General features: G+C 37.5%; 1 long non-coding RNA gene across 1 annotated transcript in view; it reads left to right on the top strand.

Annotated features, from left to right (window-relative positions):
* LOC141425478 (uncharacterized) overlaps nucleotides 1–19,273 on the top strand; it is a 52,550-nt gene extending 33,277 nt beyond the window's left edge. The window contains exon 3 of the long non-coding RNA XR_012450485.1: nucleotides 19,015–19,273. This is a non-coding gene — a long non-coding RNA (uncharacterized lncRNA). The remainder of the gene's footprint in view (nucleotides 1–19,014) is intronic.
* The last annotated feature ends 267 nt before the right edge of the window (nucleotides 19,274–19,540 follow it).

The following is a 19,540-nucleotide window of genomic DNA, read 5'->3' as shown; positions in this document are numbered from 1 at the left end:
TGTGAGATGCTGAAGCAGAGGTACAACTTAATACAAAGAGCCCAAGGCTGGTCTCTGAGGGAGATCCCTGGTGGCAGCTCCTCTGAGGACTGAACCTACAATTCCATCTTCCTTACAGATACAGGCAGGGTGTCTTAATGGAAAACTTATATCTGACCAATCATAGCTACAGTGCAAGAATTCCCTGTAAATACTGACAGGAGTCTGCAAGAAGGAAGCACCATCCCAACACAGACTAAGGAGGCACACAAATGCTTTTAGAGCAAACTTTGTAAAGTATTGGCAGCAGCACTTAGAAGCTGGAGGGATGAAAACCTGAAATAAGACAGTCCCTCAGGCACTATAACTAAGAGTTTCACCCAGTTCCTACTGAAAAGGACATGGAACCAGTCGGTTCCCACCATGTAGTTTTTGGTACTGGCTGTGTATGCATTTCTGTGAATAGACAAATGCAGCACTACCCAAGAACCAGTGCCCAGCCCTGTGCAGAGCCAGTGCTGGTTGATACCCAGCTACACTTCTCCTTTGGCCTGAGTTCCAGCATGAAGATATGATGAAGGGTTGTAGCCAACCTGCAAAGCATATGTCATACCAACAGAAAGTACACTAGTGTGGTTGGAAATCACTGACATACAGGAAATGTTTGCTACCAAGCATCTCTTAGCTGATTGATACAAATTGAGATACCTTGAAGACAAGTGGTATGTGTCTTCTAGATTGCTTGAATTCTCTGTTTATTGTTTTAGGATACTTTATTTTTCTACCAAAAAGCTAGTTTTTTAAAACAGTATAAATTCAGACACATTCAATCAGCAATTTAGTTTCTTTATTTTTGCCACCAAACAACTATTTAAGATATTCTTAGATTTAGATAACCAAATCAGAGATAATCTACCTGTAGTAATCCATTTTGGGTTGCTGTCATGAAATACTTGAAGGTGGATGACTTTGTCAAGAGAACAAATTTATTTAGCTCACAGTTCTGGAAGGTACAGGGCCCATATCTGGTGATGGCCTTCTTGCTGGCATATTCCTAAAATGGTACAAAGCACCACATGGCAAGTATTTCTCCTCCTCCTCCTCCTCCTCCTCCTCCTCCTCCTCCTCCTCCTCCTCCTCCTTCTTCTTCCTTCTTCCCTCCATCTCACCCTACTCATCCTAATCACCTCCCCAAAAGCCCCACCTCTAAACACCATAGTCAGATTAACTTTCAACCCTCTTCCTATCTCACAATGGGGGTTGAATTCCAACACATGGATCCTAGAGACACATTCAAATCATAACCAAGTCATGATGCAAGTGAAAAAAAACAGTAATATTTTCCTGTTTATAAAATTTGTATCTGTTTATAAAGAAAATTAAGAAATGCAAAAACTTTTACAGGACAAGCTGAAAATCACATTAGTCCCACCATCTGGATAAAGCCACCTTTTTAGAAACGTTAACTGTATGTATGAACCTTCTCAGGAGTTCCTATAAATTCATATACATTATCACAAATTGGTGTCTTTCTGAACATTCAAGATAGTACCTACTTTTCTCATTTAACATTATGCTGTGAACATTTTCTGAAAACGCATACTGTTCTTTGAAAATATATTTTGATATTTACACACAGTAGCATTCAATTCTTTTTGCAGCCATTTTCCCATTATTAAATGGAAACCTCGTGTGGTATAAAATAACTGAGATATGAATAGGAATTATGTGAACATAGGTAGGAAGTACACAGCTCTGAGAGGATATTTTTAAAAAGCATCTTTTAAGAAGTGGTACCTTACCAGGTAATTCTTAAGGATGACAAGAACCTTGTGTAGTAGACTAGGGAGGCAAGGGCATTGCACACAAAAAAGGACATGAACATGGTGGTGATATAAGGGAACAAGTACTTCCAGAGCAGGAGTAGAGAGAACTGCAGAGTGGCTCCTAGAAGGAACCGTGAAAGCAGATGGCAAAGGGTGCCGGAAGCCAACTGGGGAACCTGACTTTGTCCTACTGGCTGAGGGAGACACAGACACTATCAGGAGGATGTGGATTAGACCTGTGTTTTAGAAATGCATTTATGGAGGAACAAAAACTGCTTTAGGAACCAGAGGAATGGATTCTTCTGAGGCCAGTTTCCCCATATGTTTTATGTATATCAAAGGTTCTTCGAAGCTGAGATGACATAAGTTGGAAGATGACCAGTAAATGATTCTTAAGTGTGAATTGGCTACAGGTGCCTAGCACGTTTTGACAAAGGGAGAAACACACAATTTCCTGGAGATACAGCAGTCCTGGCAAGAGGTGGTGAGTGACCAAACCGGAAAATGACAGCCAGAGAGCAAGTAACCAAGAGATTCAGAAATCTAATGACAGGATTTGATAATCCACTGGAGGCAAAAAAAAATAGGAGTGGAATCATGGATTCCCAGTACCATGAGAGGACAAGTAAAAACAAGAACAGAAACAGATCTACAGAGGAAAACTCAAGTGCATCTTGGAAACTTGAGTGAAATGAAGGCCAGGTCTCCCTAGGCCACGTCAGATGGAAAACAAAGTTGTGGCTGGGTGAGCTTGATCAATGTCAGCATTATGGATAATTTGGGCAATGAAATACCTTTCTGTCCATGATGCCTAAGATGATAAAGTGGGCAAGAGCAATAATTTATCAGAATAACTTTATGTTTTGAATTCTGGATTGCAAGGAAAGGCAAGATCAAGACCAGTATCCCCCACTGTGCTTGTTTCTGTCCTATCCCTCAAGGAAAGGGTTTAGCACAGCTCATGAGTGTGGCAGTTATGTACACATACATGTATGTGCATATCCATTCACACGTGCACACTTGCATATGATGAACACATAGAAAGCCTAATATATATATTATGTACACACGGTACTCATTAGTCTAAGAATATATGTGTGTACATGTATGTGTGTATTAATTTCATGTGCATAGAGTTTGAAAACCATGAATAGAGAGATGAGATAGAATACATAACATACAATACATACATATATCTACTTATACATATGCATAGTACATAAACTGACATATGTACTATGCACATTTATATGGCGTGCATAGTCTAAGGGGTGTGTGTGCTCTCAGTGTTTGTGTGTGTGTGTGTGTGTAAGTTTGTAGGGATTCGGGCCACAGCATACAGTATTTCCTCACTCCTCTCTCTGTGCCTCCATAAGGGAGTGGGGAACGCCAGATTTATGAGGCCATTCAGAGCATCTTGAAGCTGTGATTCCAGAGCAGCTGTGTCCTTTCCACAAGGGAAGCTTTCCCCTTGTATCCTAATTGGGCATGAAATCTGACTCACCAGCACAAGCGACAGTGGAGCTGGCCAACAGAGCAGCTGCCTGTGCGACCCTTTGAATAACCCACATCCAGTGATTGAAATGGATGTGGGATAAAGCATGGGGGCCCAAGTTAACTTGGCAAATGCTACAAGGAATTCAAGTCACCTCAACCCTCAGTGCACACTGCAAGGAGCTGTCCTACTTTGTCCTCATGGCTTGGAAAAGGCCAGAAGTGGCACAGGAACCCAGATATTTTTATCCTGCTGGTAGATTTAATGACATAATATTCTTCTTTTTAGGCACTAACTCATCTCTTTATCTATTAGACAGGAGGATCCTAGTGAAGAGCTTGGCCTTGAGAGAATTTAATCCATTGCAGATTTGAAAATTGCTATCTCACTAAACCACCTGTAAATCTTGTCAATTACTGATGAGTCCCTGCTAGGCTCTGGCAAACATTATTCATTTATGGCAGAACATCTCAGGGCTTAAAATCACAGGATTTTGTATCAGACATTCTATAATCAACTCAGATTAAATAATTATTGCTGGATAATACAGGATAAATTACCTAACCTCTCTGAGCTTCAGCTTCCTCACTTGAGGTTGCATTACTATTTTTAACACAGGGGATTGAGGTGAGAATTAATTAGCATAATATGTATAAAAGTGTCTGGTATGTAGAAAGGACCCAATGATGCAATGTACTAGTATTTGATGGTATGTTTTTTCCTTAAAACTGTCACACAAACAAGATTGACTTTGTGGGGTAAAACCAGGAGTGTCTCCTACAAAAATTAATCTCCCTGCAGACATAAAATTCCATAATTAGAAAGGTCCCCTTTTTATATTTTGAAAGTATTTCAGTCCTTGAGAATTTGTTTAAACAATATAAACCTCACTTCCAGGGACCTCAGATAAAGAAATCAACTAATTTCCATTCCAGAAACCTGAAAAGGAGATTCTGTTTCCATGTACGCCTACTTTCAGGAAATGAGTTTCAACAGATCTCCCAACACTAATGAAAATTATTGATTTATATTCCCTCCTGATCACTAATTAGAGTTAATGCAACCTAACGACCCGGCTTCTCTCAAAACGACTTATGCAGATAGAGAACCCCACTGTTCTGCGTATGCTCCCTCCAGACCCCATGGAAAGGGAGGGTGGCCTGGAAGAGAAGAGAGTCATGCTATCCTTCTTGAAGGTGGGAAAGCGTATTTGATTTCAGTCACGGTAATTGCTGTACTAAAGACCGTTTCTACCTTCTTATGTACACAGATACTCCCAGATATCTTTATGAAGTGCAATTCATCCTGGCATTAGAAGGAACTTCAAAGAACATCTTGTGCAGTTTGTTTATGTTTTATAGATAAAGAAGCGGACACAGAAATGTTCAGGAATGGTTAAGACTTACACAGTGCATGGTCCAGTCCTCACTGGAGATTCCCGATGGGTCCTGTAGTGTGACCCTCTCTTGATTTTTCTTTAAAGACCCCTGATGTCAAAATGCCTTTGGCTCCAATATGGGGATTTAGAGTGTGAGCCCCAAGAATTCCGGGCTGAGGTGGCAGGAGAGCCTGGGCTCAGATAGAAATGGCCTGTAAGTCCCTGGTTGTACTGTGTTTCCTTGCTTCTCTCTTTCTCTTACCCAGTTTAGGGATGGGGCAGGGTAAGGGGGCTCCTCCTTGCTTCTCATTGCTTCCAACTGCCCTCTGTGGTGACATCCTGTGACCCCATGTGTCTTCTGCAAGCAGGTGTCTGCGCTAGCCTTCCTCCCTCCCAGGGCTTCTCCCCAGGGCATCCCCTCTACCGGGTTCCCCTGGAACATTCCAGAGTCTGGGTAGAGGGCTGGGGACCAGGCACCTCCTCATTAATGGAGCTTCTCCCCTCCCCCCTTCCGCAGGCTCTTGGCTTTTCCCTTTTGCCACCACAGTCTCAGTAGGCCTGCCACATATACCCAGCCATAGCCTTCACCATTATCACCTCGTTCCCCTCCTGCCCAACCCTATTACCACCTCTCTGGCATGGGCTAAAGAGAAAACGAAATTATAATTGCTCTGGCCTTCACCTTCACAGCTGCAGGGTTGGGTTGAAAACAGCCACCTTGGAAAATAGAGAAGCAAGGGTCCAGAAGTAGGAAAGGAAAATGGGACCATGGATGAGGATGCCATGTGGGAAACAAGGTAATTACTGACTTTAGGGTTTACACAGAAGTGCATGCACACACACATACCAGAGAGAGAAAGAGTGAGAGAGAGAGAGAGGGAGAGAGAGCACACCCTTCCATGTGAGCGAATCTGTTTAAAACCAGTTGCTCTGTTCTCCCTTACATCATCTCAAAATGAAACAAAGACCAAAGACAATTCCTAATCTGCTCAGCATATAACCTCTTATTGGTAAATATGAACTAGTTGCCTTCAAAATTTAAAACAACTTTCTTAGTACTGGAATGATATACCTAAAAACAAAAGTTCTTTCCTACCCATCAAGGGAGAAAAAGCACTGAGCTTAGGGCTCAGTGTGCATATTCTGCTTTTCCAGTGCCTGCCCTTGGGAAATTCCTCTAGTCCTTTTGAGTAAGTTCTCCATAAAATTCCTTTCCCTTTTCTTGTCATTCATTAACAAGCTTCATAAGTGGAGTGACAGTCCTCCTAAATTAAGTATTGTATACTTGAGGCTAATTTTATGGTTTTTATCACAATAGCAGGGCAGCATTAGCAACCTATTATTTTGTCAGCTTTCTCATTTAGCAAAGCAGCTTCAATTTATTAACAGTGAGGAGTGTGCATGAATCAATATGTTTCATTGGGCAATGTGTCATTTGTTAATCGGATATTGATGAGATTATTGACGCACAGCTAATTAATCTCAAGCCCTGCGCTAGCCTTCATATGTTTCCTTAATTATGTCCTTCATCTTAGTCTTGCAGTGGTGGCACCCGGACTCGGGACTGTAGACAGTGAGTGAAGCAAGCTGTCAGAGGAGCCTTTCGCACATTTACAATCCCTTGGCGGTGAAATTATTTTCTTAGTTGTAAATAGGTATCAAAGAGATATTTAATAACATTTGGCAGGGGATTGATATTGATTGGTGTGGACTGGCGTCAGATCCAGCAGCCACGGAATTCTGCCTCAGAAAAAGACTATTAAAAAAAGAAAATGCCTCATTAGTGTTAAACAATTGCGTGAGTCAGTTGTCATCTGCCCTCTGGAATTTAAAAATTGCTCTTCTGTGGACATTGTTTATACACCCTTGGTTGAATATTTTGGATAATTTTTTTGTTTTGTTTTTCACTTTAACTCTGCTGTCACTTGTCTTAGCCAGGGACAGCATCTTTAAGGGAGCAGAATATTCAGAGGGCCCCTAACCCCTGGTAGATTTTAAAAATGCATTCAGCTGCTATTAAATGACACAGCTACAATTCTACTGCCTGCACATGTAAGTACATGAACTTAGCAATGACAAAAATCTTTATATTAAAACAGGAGTCCATTTTTGCACTTAAGTCTTCTTGCACTTCTAAGTCAACATGAAAAATGCAACCTCTAGTCCATTAATTAGTTGTCATTCTTCTACATGTGACAATCATACCAAGTCTTAATTTGCTCATTTGTAAAATGGGACCAATGATACCTAACTTGATTAACTCGTGAGAGTCTTGTGAGGATCCATGGGTAATATTGGGAGAACAGTTAGGGCTGTACCAAGCATTATGTATTTTGGCATGAGTGTTATTCACAAGAGTTCCAAAGTTTATTTTGGATCTGTTTGAGAAATTTAACAGGTACAAGATCACTGTTATTATATTTCTGTTCTTAATTTCTCACATTAGGTTACATGAAAGAAGAGTCACAGTGGGGACAAGGCCCAAACTGCAAGGTCTGCAGGCATTGCAAGGGCAAAATAAAGCAAGGCTATGTTTTTCTACAGGAGGAGAAAAAAGGTGGGAGAGGAGGGACACTGGAGGAGTAAACATCAGTCCATGTGTGTGTAGAAAATGGTTAGAGTATAAAACCAGCTGTTTTCCTTGTGCATAATCAAGAAAAAAACCTACATAATAAAAAAAGAGAGAGCGAGAAAGATTTGGTGCCAGACAATGGGTTTAGGCTCTTAACCCATGGCTTTGTCCTAAGATGCAAGAAAAATAAGAATCAACATGAAGCCCCTTAGCTCTTCAATTTTATTGAATTTAAAACATCATTCCCTAGAAGTGTGGATTTTAATAAGGAATCCATTTTGCAAACAAATGTGTTTTGATGCACACAGCAGCATCATAAAGGAAAAAGTCTTTGAACAATTCACATTGAGCAAGAGCTGGAATGAAAGATAATGCACAGGTGTGCTACCTACTGTTCCCTCATTGGGACATTAGACAGAGTCCCTTGTCCTTCATGATTGTAGACTACTGCTGAGTCTAACAGAGAACAATTTCAATACCAAAAAAGTTTCTCCCTCTTCAGTGTGAGTGCCTTGGTAATTGAAATAAAGATGAGGATTAAGAAAAAGGAGAAAGAAGAGAAGGAGGAAGATGTGGCACAATGAAAGTTGATCTAAAATTCCCCCTTCCTCTATGTGAAGCAGACATCTAAAGACGTAACTGGCACTAAGACATTCATGACACCAAATTTTTCACTAAACATTGGGCCTTCACAGTGCAGCTACAGTCTCTATATAGAACTCAATGTCTACCAAGACATTCTTCTATATATTCTCTCAGACACAAAGCCTTGCACATAAGTATTTAATTAAGCTTTTTAACAATTGATTATGGCTATGTGGGAGACCTGGGGAAATGTTGTGCAAGAAACGTGATGGTCAGCCTTATTAAAAGCAATCCTGAGATGACGTCCTTCATTTTACTCCATGCTGTTCATAAAGACCAGAAGGAGAAGAAAGAAATCATCAATAAATATTGTGAATAAAGCATTAGTGTCAGTGTATGAACTTGATTTTCCCCATACAAAGCCAATCAAATATCCCACCCTTAAATGATAGTGTTTCCAAGGCTTGTTGGACTCCCCACTGTGTTCTGCTCTTTCTCACTATGCACTCCAAAACAGTGTCCACATTCTAGCTTCAGATGCCATATATATGTGGATGACATGCAAGCCTTATTTCTAGACAAGACTTGTCCATGGAATACCGGTCACATTTCCATCTTATAGAAAATGTCCACTTAGATGTCCTATAAGCATTGCAAAATCCTTTTCACCCATCTTTAAATCTAATCAGTCACCAACTGCTGCCCCTTCTGTCTTTTAACCTTGTCAGATCCTTTCTGTGTTCACTCTCTTTGGTCAAGATTCTCTGCATCATTCTTCCATCACTTCCTAAACAGCTGCCTAAGCTCGCCACCACTTCCCTACCTGCTGTGGGCTCCCTGGTATGGCTTAAATGTTACTCCTACACTTAAAATACTTGTATGGCTTCCTACTCTTCTTAAAATAATAATCTTCATTTCTTTGCCCCTATGCCCCATGTGAAACTATGGTCACTATCTCTCCATTTGCAACATCAAATGCTCATTCCTTAAAACGGGATTCAGTCTTGCAGACATCTTTCAGTTTCTGGGGCATCCCTAGGTTCCTGCCATGCCATTCTGCCTAGAGTACTCAGCAACATGCCTCAGGCTGCTTGTTTTCTGCTCACAGTTTAATGTCATGTCCTCTGGTAAATGCTCCAAAACCCTATGCACAAGTATTGAGTTCCATACACAGGACTTTTCAAATTTTCCCACCCTTATTCCATCATGTAAATTTTCTTAAGACCTTTCCTTGTCAGAAAGGACTCTATACCATCATTCACATCCTGTGTCCAAACCTGGCAGAGTTCTTCAGATATAAAGGCCTTCATAAACATGTGTCAAATGGAGGCAGGAGTGGTGGTACACAACTGTAATCTTAGCACTCAGGAGATAGAAGCAAGAGAAACACATGATTGAGGCCAACCTATGCTATATAGCAAGACCCTGCTTCAAACAAACGAAACAAAAAAAGTCAAATGAACTTAACTCTACTGAAATGAGCCCATTATCCTCCCTCCAAATATATGCTTTTCCCTTGATTATAATTCTAATCTTAGTTAATGTACTTAGTTTCTCGATTATAAACAAGGGGCTTTTTTTATTTCTATGTCTTTCTCATTCAGTTACTTGCCAGACCTTTGTCATCTGAACTGATAAATTTTCATGAAATTTATAAGCTGGTTATCAAAATATAACAATATTAAAAATTATACAAATGAATTAAATCTAAAACAAAGGTAATAAATAGCACCACTTCCTAATTATTTTACTATACTTTACTCTTTCCTCTGCTCTTGAGATCGTTTTTGTCTGTCGTGTCTAGTGGAAATATTATATTGTGGTTTGCTACTGTATGGGGAAATAAACTATGGTGGCTGGGGATGGGACTTGGTGGCAGAGCATTGCGCGTAGCATGAGGGAAGCCCTGAGTTCAATCTCCAGAACCACAAAAAAAAAAGAGACTATGTGAGAATATTAGCATCACAAAAATCAACAAATGCTACAAATGCTTTTTCTTTTCTCTCGTAGAACCAGTTGTTAATTCTTTGCACGAACACCCACAACTCTCACTGACTGCAATACCTGGCCTGGCCATATGGTCCACATTTGCAGTCTGCCTGCCTCCATTGCCTGCCCCTCTAGTTAATTCTCCACATTTTTCCAGTTTCACTTTTTCTAAACACACACATGATCAAGTCACTCTTTCATTTAAAAACCTACACTGTCCTGAGCACCTACATTCAAGACACAATTTCTTAGCATGACTTACAAGACTTTCAACAGCCTGGCCTTCCCTCTCAAGCCTCCTTTCTCACTACTTCCTGCCACAAATCTAAGGCCCAGGCTATTCTACATTTCCTGCAATTGTGACTTTTTTAACTTTTTCCCACATTGTTCCTTCTGCCTAGTCTGAACTCACCTACCTTATGAGCACCTGACTTCTCCAGGCATTATGACACACTCCTATCCTGTGCCCCAACCATCACTGTCCACACACAGCAACCATAGCACTTACAATATTGTCTCTCTTCCCTTCATTGTGTCCATGAAACAAAAAGACAATGCTCTGTGTGTATCACAGATGTCATACAGTGAGTATTTAAGAAGTGTTAGTTGAATTAATGAAAGAGGTGACAATTAACACCTGTAAATAAGAATGAACACTTCAACCAGGAGGAGTTGACCACAGCATCTCAGTGAATAAAACATTATTGAGGTATCAATGTGTTATCATTCAGTGACATCCTCGAGGTCTCTATAGAGACTGTCAGTCTTGCCCTTTTCCTACAACATATTTTCTAGAGATTAAACTAAGTTTAAATTAGACACAGGAATCTCAAAATCTATGACCAACTCTATCACAGCTCTATAATGTTTACTAAACTTCAGTTTTCTTCTTTCTTGGTACTTGGGTCTCTCAATCCCAGCCAACAGCAATATGACCTCTAATAGAATGCAGTTCTTCTGTAAAAGACCCAATTTGCGATAGTAGGAAATATATTGGTGACTAGTGGTCACACTGTTGTTACCACCTTCTTTATAATTGACTGATTCTTGAGGCCAATCTGGAATTCTAATCTCATACTCTTTCCAAAGACTTTCCTCTCATCAAGATGTGGAGTCCATCTGTTAATTCTCTCCATGAAAAAATCTGAATGTCATAAATTCCTAGCTTTTCTTCTGCAGTCTCACTGACCATTTAATGGAGAACATGACACATGAGAAGAAATGTATCCAATAAATGTCCCTTAGATATGCATTGTGATTCATTTTTATCCTGGCAAGACACCAAAGTTTCTCTAATCAGAATCAGACACTGATATCAGGGACCAAAATAAAACATAAAGGAAAAACAGTCACAAACCTGGTATCTCCAAGACACTCCTAAATCTTGTGATATAATCTATGAGAGGTCTACAAACTGTCCTGCAGGCTATTGCTCAAACCCTACCCTTCATCCTCAGCTCTCACCATGCACAGTGACTGAGAGTTATATACTAAACCTAGAAATGTTAGATGGCCAAGATGAAATTGAGTTCAAATCACAAGTGGCCTTTCCAATTACCATGACAGAGATGAATTTATGGTTATATAGAATCCATGCATTCAAGTCAGGAAAGAGAGACAGAATGTAAATAATATAGTCAAGTCTTCAACACAGCTTAATGTAGACTCACCCCCCAGGGGTAATTGAATCTGTTTCTTTTTGGTATTCAAATCTGACTGTAATGCTGGGGAAAATGTGAAGATTTAGTCTTGTGTGTAGAAGCACCAACACAATGTAACAAGCAAAGAAGAGTGAGACACCAAGAGGGATTAGCAGAAGCTGGCAAATGTGCTGAGGGCCAGCGGCTCATGCCTGTAATCTTAGATACTTGGGAGGCTGAGATTGGGAGGATCATGGTTCAAGATCAGCCCAGACAAATAGTTACTGAAACTCCATCTCCAAAAATATAACCAGAACAAAATGGGCTAGAGCACCTACTTTGCAATCACAAAGCACTAAAAAAGTTGGCAAATGTATTATATGAGTTAGGTAGATTTTAAATGACCTAGGTATAATTTTTGTAACCTAAATAACTAGTGAAAAATCCCTAAGACGTCTTCCTCATTGAGAAAGGAAGGATAATGTTTCATTAATCCAATCCTAGCATCAATATAAGTGAAGACAAAAAGAACAATGGTAGGATTTACTTAAAACAGTACTGTTGAACAGAAACAGAATGTGAACCACCAACGTAATGTGAAATGTTCTAGTGGTCACACTAAAAAAAAAACTAAAAGGGTCTGAGCAAGATAGTTCATACCTATAATCCTAACTACTGAGGAAGCAGAGATTGGGAGGATCAGTGCTAGAGGCCAGCCCAGGTAAAAAGTTGGTGAGACCACTATCTCAACCAATGAAAAACTGGGCTTGATGGCCTGTACCTGTGATCCTAGTTAGGTAAAAGAGTATAGGAAGATCATAGTCTAGACCAGCTGGGGAATAAATGCAAGACTCTATTAAAAAAATAATTAAAGCAAAAGGGCCTGGGGGCATGCCTCAAGTGGTAGAGCACCTGCCTAGCAAGCATGAGGCCCCTAGTTCAAACCCCAGTACCATCAAAAGTAAATAAAACTAAAGGGTGAAAATAATTTTAATAATATATTTTATTTAATCCAATATTTCTAAAACATTCTCAGTATTTCCAAATCATTTGATCATAAAATTGACATCAGAAATTATTAATGAGCTACTTAATATTCTTATTTTGCACAAATTCTTCAAAATCAGGTTTTTTTGTACTGGTATCACATACCAGTTTTTGTTCCAGCTTTATTGAGACATAACTGGCAAACCAAAATTTTATATATGTAAGTGTACAACACAATGATTTCACACAAAATACATTGTGAAATGATTTTCACACTAAAATTAATAATGCCTGCAATATCACACTTAATTACACTTGGTGTATGTACATATTTGTGTGTGTGGTGTGTGTGTGTGTGTGTGTGTGTGTGTGTGTGTGTGTGTATGGTGTATGTTTGTGATGAGGACACTTAAAATCTATTCTTTTAGCATATTTCAAGTAAACTACACAGTATTATTAATTATAGTCACCATACTGTACATTAGGTCTTCAGCACTTACTTATCTTAGAACAGAAAGTTTATACCCTTTGATCAACATCTCCCTATTTCACCCTATATTTGAATAAATTGTATATCTATTTCACAAAACTCACCCATTGAAAAACTAAATTCACATAACCACATTTTCCCAAATCTAATTAAAAGTTCTGTAAGTACATATATCAAGTACCAAAATGCATTTTCCTGTAGCTTTTGTATCCTTATCAACAAAGCTGACTCATCTCTTTGGAAAGAATTTATTTGACTAGAATCAAAAACATATCAATGTCAGAGTTATGTCTGTCCAACCTCAATAAATTCATTAATTTGTGTGAACTCAGTATTAACATTGAATTCAAAAAGATTTTGCATAAACCAAAAAAAAAACTTTAAGCTTGTCAACATAAGCAAAACATTCTTCAATTTTTTTTGTAGTTTCTTGAGCCAATTTACAAGATGCTGTTGATCATACTTAAAATATTCTGTATATTGATTCATGTTAGAAAAAATATATAAAATCACCATATTGACCATGAAGTCATTAATATTGATTTCAATCCAAATTCTCAAACCTGCCTACCAAGATCCAAAGCAAGCATTTCCTGTCTTTGGAGCTTCAAAGTTGGCTTATTTATATCTTATGTACTTTGGTGATAAAATACAAATCACACTGCCATTTTTTGCTTTGATTATTAAGTATTGAATATATTGACCCTTCTTTGGTTGGAGTTAACGATGTAGTAAGTCTTTGTAAAAATCTTGTCCAATTCCACCAATGAGCAGTGGGAAAGAACACAAGATCGTTAGGTTCATTGTCGTCTATTCTTTCAACAGTCCTTTAAACTGGCAATAATTCATGGCATATATGGAATGCTTTTTTCTTTTGGAGGTAAGGTCTTACCATGTAGCCCAGGCTGGCTCTGAACTTGTGTTCCCCCTGACTCAGCCTCCCACATGCCAGTATGATTCTAATAACTGTATCTGTGATTTTTCATAGAATCTGTTTCAGAAAAGCCTGCACAAATTCTCTAATGTGCACCATACTGAGTAATAAGAAATAAGGAAAACAGTCATTTGTTTTAAAGTTCCAGCTAAGGGCTGGGGACACAGTTCAGTATTAGGCTTAGCATTAGCAAGGCCCTGAGTTCAATCCCAGCACTGAAATAAATAAATTAATTGAATTACATTTCAGCAAAATTTGACTTTTGATTTACTGCAACTAGAACATGGTCCATCATAATAAAAACTAAAGTTGTTATATTTATATGAAATTATTTATGTGATAGATATAAGACTGAAAATATCAATTTTTAAAGCCACAAATTGATAACAGTTATTCATAAATTTGGAAGTCCTTTGAGATAAAATGTACCCAGAGTAAATAAAGGGCAATGACTTCTATACATACAACTCATCTAAAGCTAAAAATTCAACTTGAGGGCTCAGTGGTAGAGCACAGGCCTCGTTGTATTCATAGGCCCTAGGTTCAATCCCTAGCAGTGCAAAAAAAAATTAAATAGTACTTGAAACTTTAATTTTTTTAATAAATTCATCTTTAATATTGTTAGTAAGTTTTTGTATACCACAGACAATTATTTGGTAGCTTAACTAAAGATCTTTTATTTGGTGTAAAATACTATTTACTTTTATTCTTATAATTTTCTAACAAAATGTCCATAGTGGAAATAATTTATTTTACCATCTCTCCAGCTAAAAGTGGGGTTTGTATGAGTCAGAATCCAGGGTGCTTTATAGCTTGTCAATTTGAAAAACTCAAATACTGTTAAAAATTGCTCTAGAATCATTATTTGGACATTGAATTCTGCTATTAAGCACTGGATTTCATTGTTACCTTTCCACTGTTGAGAAGAAACTTCTTATTAAATCACTGTGTACTTTCTGAAAGTGTCTCTTTACATTGGGCTACTTTGTGTTTACACAGGAAATGAACCAGCTCCTCTGGTTGGCTCAGCAGGAGCATGTTGCAATTGCCATTCTTGGTGAAATTTGTGGCACACCATCTTCTAATCTCTTCATTTACTGTACCCATCATATAACTATATATATGAGCTTCTGAAAAAAATTGCACAAAGCAAGTTGCAACTTCAAAACTTGATTCCACTCTAATGGCATACCCTTATTTTAAGATTTAAACATGTGTCTGTATTTCATTGTAACCATAATACAGTTTATAATAAGATTATTAAAATATCAAGTAGATCGATATAATTACCGGCTGTGATTGATATCATTATCACTGCAATTTGTGCTATCTTCATAAAATATTCAAGTAAATGTATTATTTTGTTACTTAGGTGAATAGGAAAAGGCATTCAAAGTAAATCAATCTGTTGATATTGACTACATCAGTGATTGCTTCTGTGTTACACTAGAAACAGCCCACGTGCCCAAAATGCTCACTTCAGTGTGACAGTAGATTTTAATTACTGTTTAATTCAACAATTAGAGACAGATATTACCACCAAAAGATAACCTTGTATTTGGTAGGAATATTTTGCACTGCTTCAGGTTTTTAAATTAAATTACAGTAAATTAGAACTAAATTAAATGCAAATTTCAGAGCCTTAGTTGCACTAGCGACCTTTCAAAAACTCACCATTCACAGTGGTTGATGACTGCCTACCTCAGCTAGATAACTTAATCTGAGGCAGGAAATGAGGGGGAAGGAAGGAGGAGAGAGGAAGGACAGGCAAGTTCTGCTTTAAGCACTAGGAGCAGGTAGGTTCAAACAAATGTCTTTACTCAAATACTCATTTAGTACAGACCTAGATGAAGTTTAGAATACATATTAAATGCCATTTCAAACAACCACAGTTTAAAATAATTGCCAACAAATTTTAAAATTAACCATATAACAGTAGGAGCTAATTTATAATATTAACATATTTAACACTACCATTTTTCCATAATGAAATAGAAACACATTTGAAACTTAGATGAAAGGAATGGGAACTTAATTTTTGTTACTAATTGGCCTGATCCTTTTGAAAGACTCAGAGGAAGCTCAAAAATAGTATGTCTGCAGTGTAACTTGTCATTACATCTCTCTCAAAAAATCACCCTGCTTCTCTTCATGTATTATTTGTACCCAGTATCTCGTACACTAGCCGAGACAAATTAGGGCCCTCTATAAATAAATGCCTTAAATAAATACATTTACTTGCATTTGCAAGCTGAAGTTCTTAAGCATTTCTACAAGTTAATAAACTCAAATTTGATGCAGTGTTTTAAGTATATTCAAAAAACAACCTGTCATTTTTAATTTATAGTGAAGGGGAAGGTGAAAGACTATAAAAATAAATTCTACAGTAAGCTAAGAAATCTGATATCAACAATTGCATACCACACTGTAACTGCAAGCCAATCAGATAGCATTTTCAAACACCATTATCTCGGACTATTTATTGCTACAAAAATCAAATCATTATTTGCTTTTTTATATTTACAGTATTTTACAGCTTTGTTTAAGAGTAAATGAGAAGGGATTCATGACCTCTTTTTTTTTTAAATAATTAGCAGTGCTTTTTTTAAACTCCAGTTAAAAAATAAAAATGGAGACTTGATATTATTTCACAGAACTGGCGAATTCATTCATCCTTAAGAACCTCTTCACCATGATGGATATAAGATGCTAGAAAACAAGGGGGTGATGTGATCCTTTTGAAGGCAATAACATATTACTTTGTTTTTATCACCTGAGTTTCAAGTCATCCTCTGCAACCAACAATGTCATTCTAGGTCAATTTCAATGAATTGAATCAAAGCTGCATTTCTTTGGCATATAAAGTTTCCATGTGTCTCCAACTGTATTAGGGCATTAGATTTTCTAAAAACTGTGACCAGGAACCGAGGGCAGAAATAGTTAGGCCTATCCATCTAAAAGAAACAAAGATACAAAGGTCATGTGACCAGCTCACATCATGGAATCAGATGGATGTAAGTTTAGTGAATGGAGGTCTCTTCCCTCCAAACCTAACACTGTTCCTACCAAACCCATTTACAGCACAGTCTAACATTGACAAGTACCACTGGCATAAGAGGAGAAATTCTCATCCAAAGTAAAGAAAGTTGAGAAGAAAACATGAATATTGCAGGGTAGAGGGAGATGGACTTTAAGTTACCTAAAAATAGAGAGGGTGAAAAGCAAGTCTCAGAAAGAGAAAAACCCCAATAATTTTGTCACTATCAGCACTAGAAATTCAAGCACTTAACAATATGGGAAGGAAAGCACAATGTTATCAGAATGAAATGGTTTCACTTAATGAATTTGGACAAGACATATTTCCTCTAAGCATTTCATTCACTGTGTTTTATCCCCTCACTTATGTAAAAATATCATATTATATAAGTGCTTATGTTTGGACATGTAGATAATTAAAATAGAGGTTTAATGTCCATTTGGCTTTACAAAGTTATGACATTTCCTATACAAAGTCAGGGGCTTATTTCCTCCCTAACTCATTTGATAACTTGCCTGGATGGTAATATGAGTTGTGTGTTTTAAGATATTATTTATTTAGCCTAGGGCTAATGTAAATTCTGAAATTTAAAAGCTACAACTCTAACGATCTGTATAATAACACTCTATATTTATCCACGGCCAAGTTAATGCTCTTTCTATTCTGTTTCCTCTATACTTTTGACTAGAGCATTGGGGGGGAAAAATCCAAAGAAGAGACCTCCAACGAACAATTTTATGTACACAGTATCTGCTACCAGCACCCTATGAGGTTTTTTTTAATCCTGCTTACCACTGAATCCATCCTGTATACTCAACATTTGAAAGTAGTTTTCTATTTTACATTTTCTTAATTCTAATTAAACAAATCTTAATCTTGACTTTAATGGCTGCAATTATGATACTTCATTATGTTAAATGTTAGTTGCAACATAAGAATAAATTGTATAAACAGTTTAGCTGCAATTGCATGGTGTCTAACTGTACATTACTCATTAACGAGATGTGGGTAGCAGCAATTATAACATTTCCTCCTAATGTCCCCATTTATTGAGTCACAGCAGCAAGCCCCCTTTCCCAATGCACACTGATTGACGATAGCAGCTTTTGTGCTCATGGAGAACAGGCACTATAACCCGCTGTGTGCCTCCAACTCAGATCGATGAAAGTACACATTAGCTCTTAGCCTCACAGGCCGGAGTTCTTGAAGGTCAAAATAGCCATCAGCCTCACTGTAGGGTATAAAAATCATTTCACAAACTGTGAACAAAAACAACACAACTTGCTTTGCAGTTTGATTATTGTTTATAGATACAGCAAGCCAAGAATTAAAGCATAGCCTTGGGGCAGCATAATTATTTACAGCTGAAGACTCATATCATTATTAGCGTTCTCCTAATTGCTTGAAGTTATATCAATGTTAGTTGATTTAACACATTTTTTGTAACATGCATGGAAATTGTTTCCTTTGCATATGGAGTGTCAGTTTAACTGGTAGATGGTTTTTTAATTTATCAAAGTTTATTTTTTCTTCTAATTGTTCTCTTTTTTTTCTTTAAGGGAAGATTTTCCCTCAGCTGTAAGCAGGGAGGAGAGTTGAAACTGAGCTTCAATTTATCTGCTGAATCTTAACGCTAGCAATACTATGATTGTTTTTGTTTCATTTTCGTTAAAAATTGAATCCATAAAGCCACAGCAACATCCTCAATTAGAAAATGAATCAAACTTTCCTCCAAGTGGTTTGTCCTCATCTTTTTTTTCACTTGGGTACCTAGCTTGAAATTTTGTTCAACATTAAGAGCATAATCATGTAGCTAATAGAAACCTTTCATAATGCTGAAGTCATAAAAGTTTTCATGAATTGTAAAAACCTCAAATCTTGATCAATTGGGCAAGTTCTTAAAATATGCATAAGGAAAATGAGGCTGGCTATGTAGCTATAATACAGATGAAAACCTACAGCAAGACTGAAGAGGAAAATTAGAAGGGTGGAATTTGGAATGTGTAAGGTTAAAATGAATTCCTATTCTTTCTTAGGATGCTCTTTACCTAGCTGAGTATTGTTTTTGCTTTTTCTGAAAACAATATCTTTTCTACCTACAGGTGGCGACACCTGTACTGTTTCCTTTGGAAGTGTTCTTCAGGCCTGGAAACAGATGGACTCCTACCAGGATAAGACAGATTTTAACTTACAGTAAACAATGTTAAAGGTTTTCAAGATCAGAAATGATCTTTATGACCAAGCACTCAGTTCCTAGATGACACATGAGTTAGTGATAGAGCTTGGAAAGTAAAGAAGAAACTAGTCTCAGAAATAATATAAAAAGGCAAACTGTAATCACACAAAATCAACTCCTAAAAACAAGACTCACAAAACATTACATAGAACCCTATTTCCACAGATAGACCTTGAATACTCACAATAAAATATACATGCTTACACCCAAATCCTGGCATTGATTTTTTTTATTCCTTTACAATAAATAGCCCTCCAAAATATTATGATAAAAGAGCTGAGGTCTTTTACTTGAGAAAATGTAAATGTTTATAAAAATGCCTCCCAAAGGGAAATATCAATTTAATGGCTAATGTATGTTTTTACAAAATTGATCACCCCTTGCAAATATGA

This window comes from Castor canadensis, chromosome 8 (genome assembly GCF_047511655.1).
Source record: "Castor canadensis chromosome 8, mCasCan1.hap1v2, whole genome shotgun sequence".
Lineage (NCBI taxonomy): Eukaryota > Metazoa > Chordata > Mammalia > Rodentia > Castoridae > Castor > Castor canadensis.
Note: the sequence above shows the minus strand (reverse complement) of the source record. Positions and strands in the feature narration are given on the sequence as shown.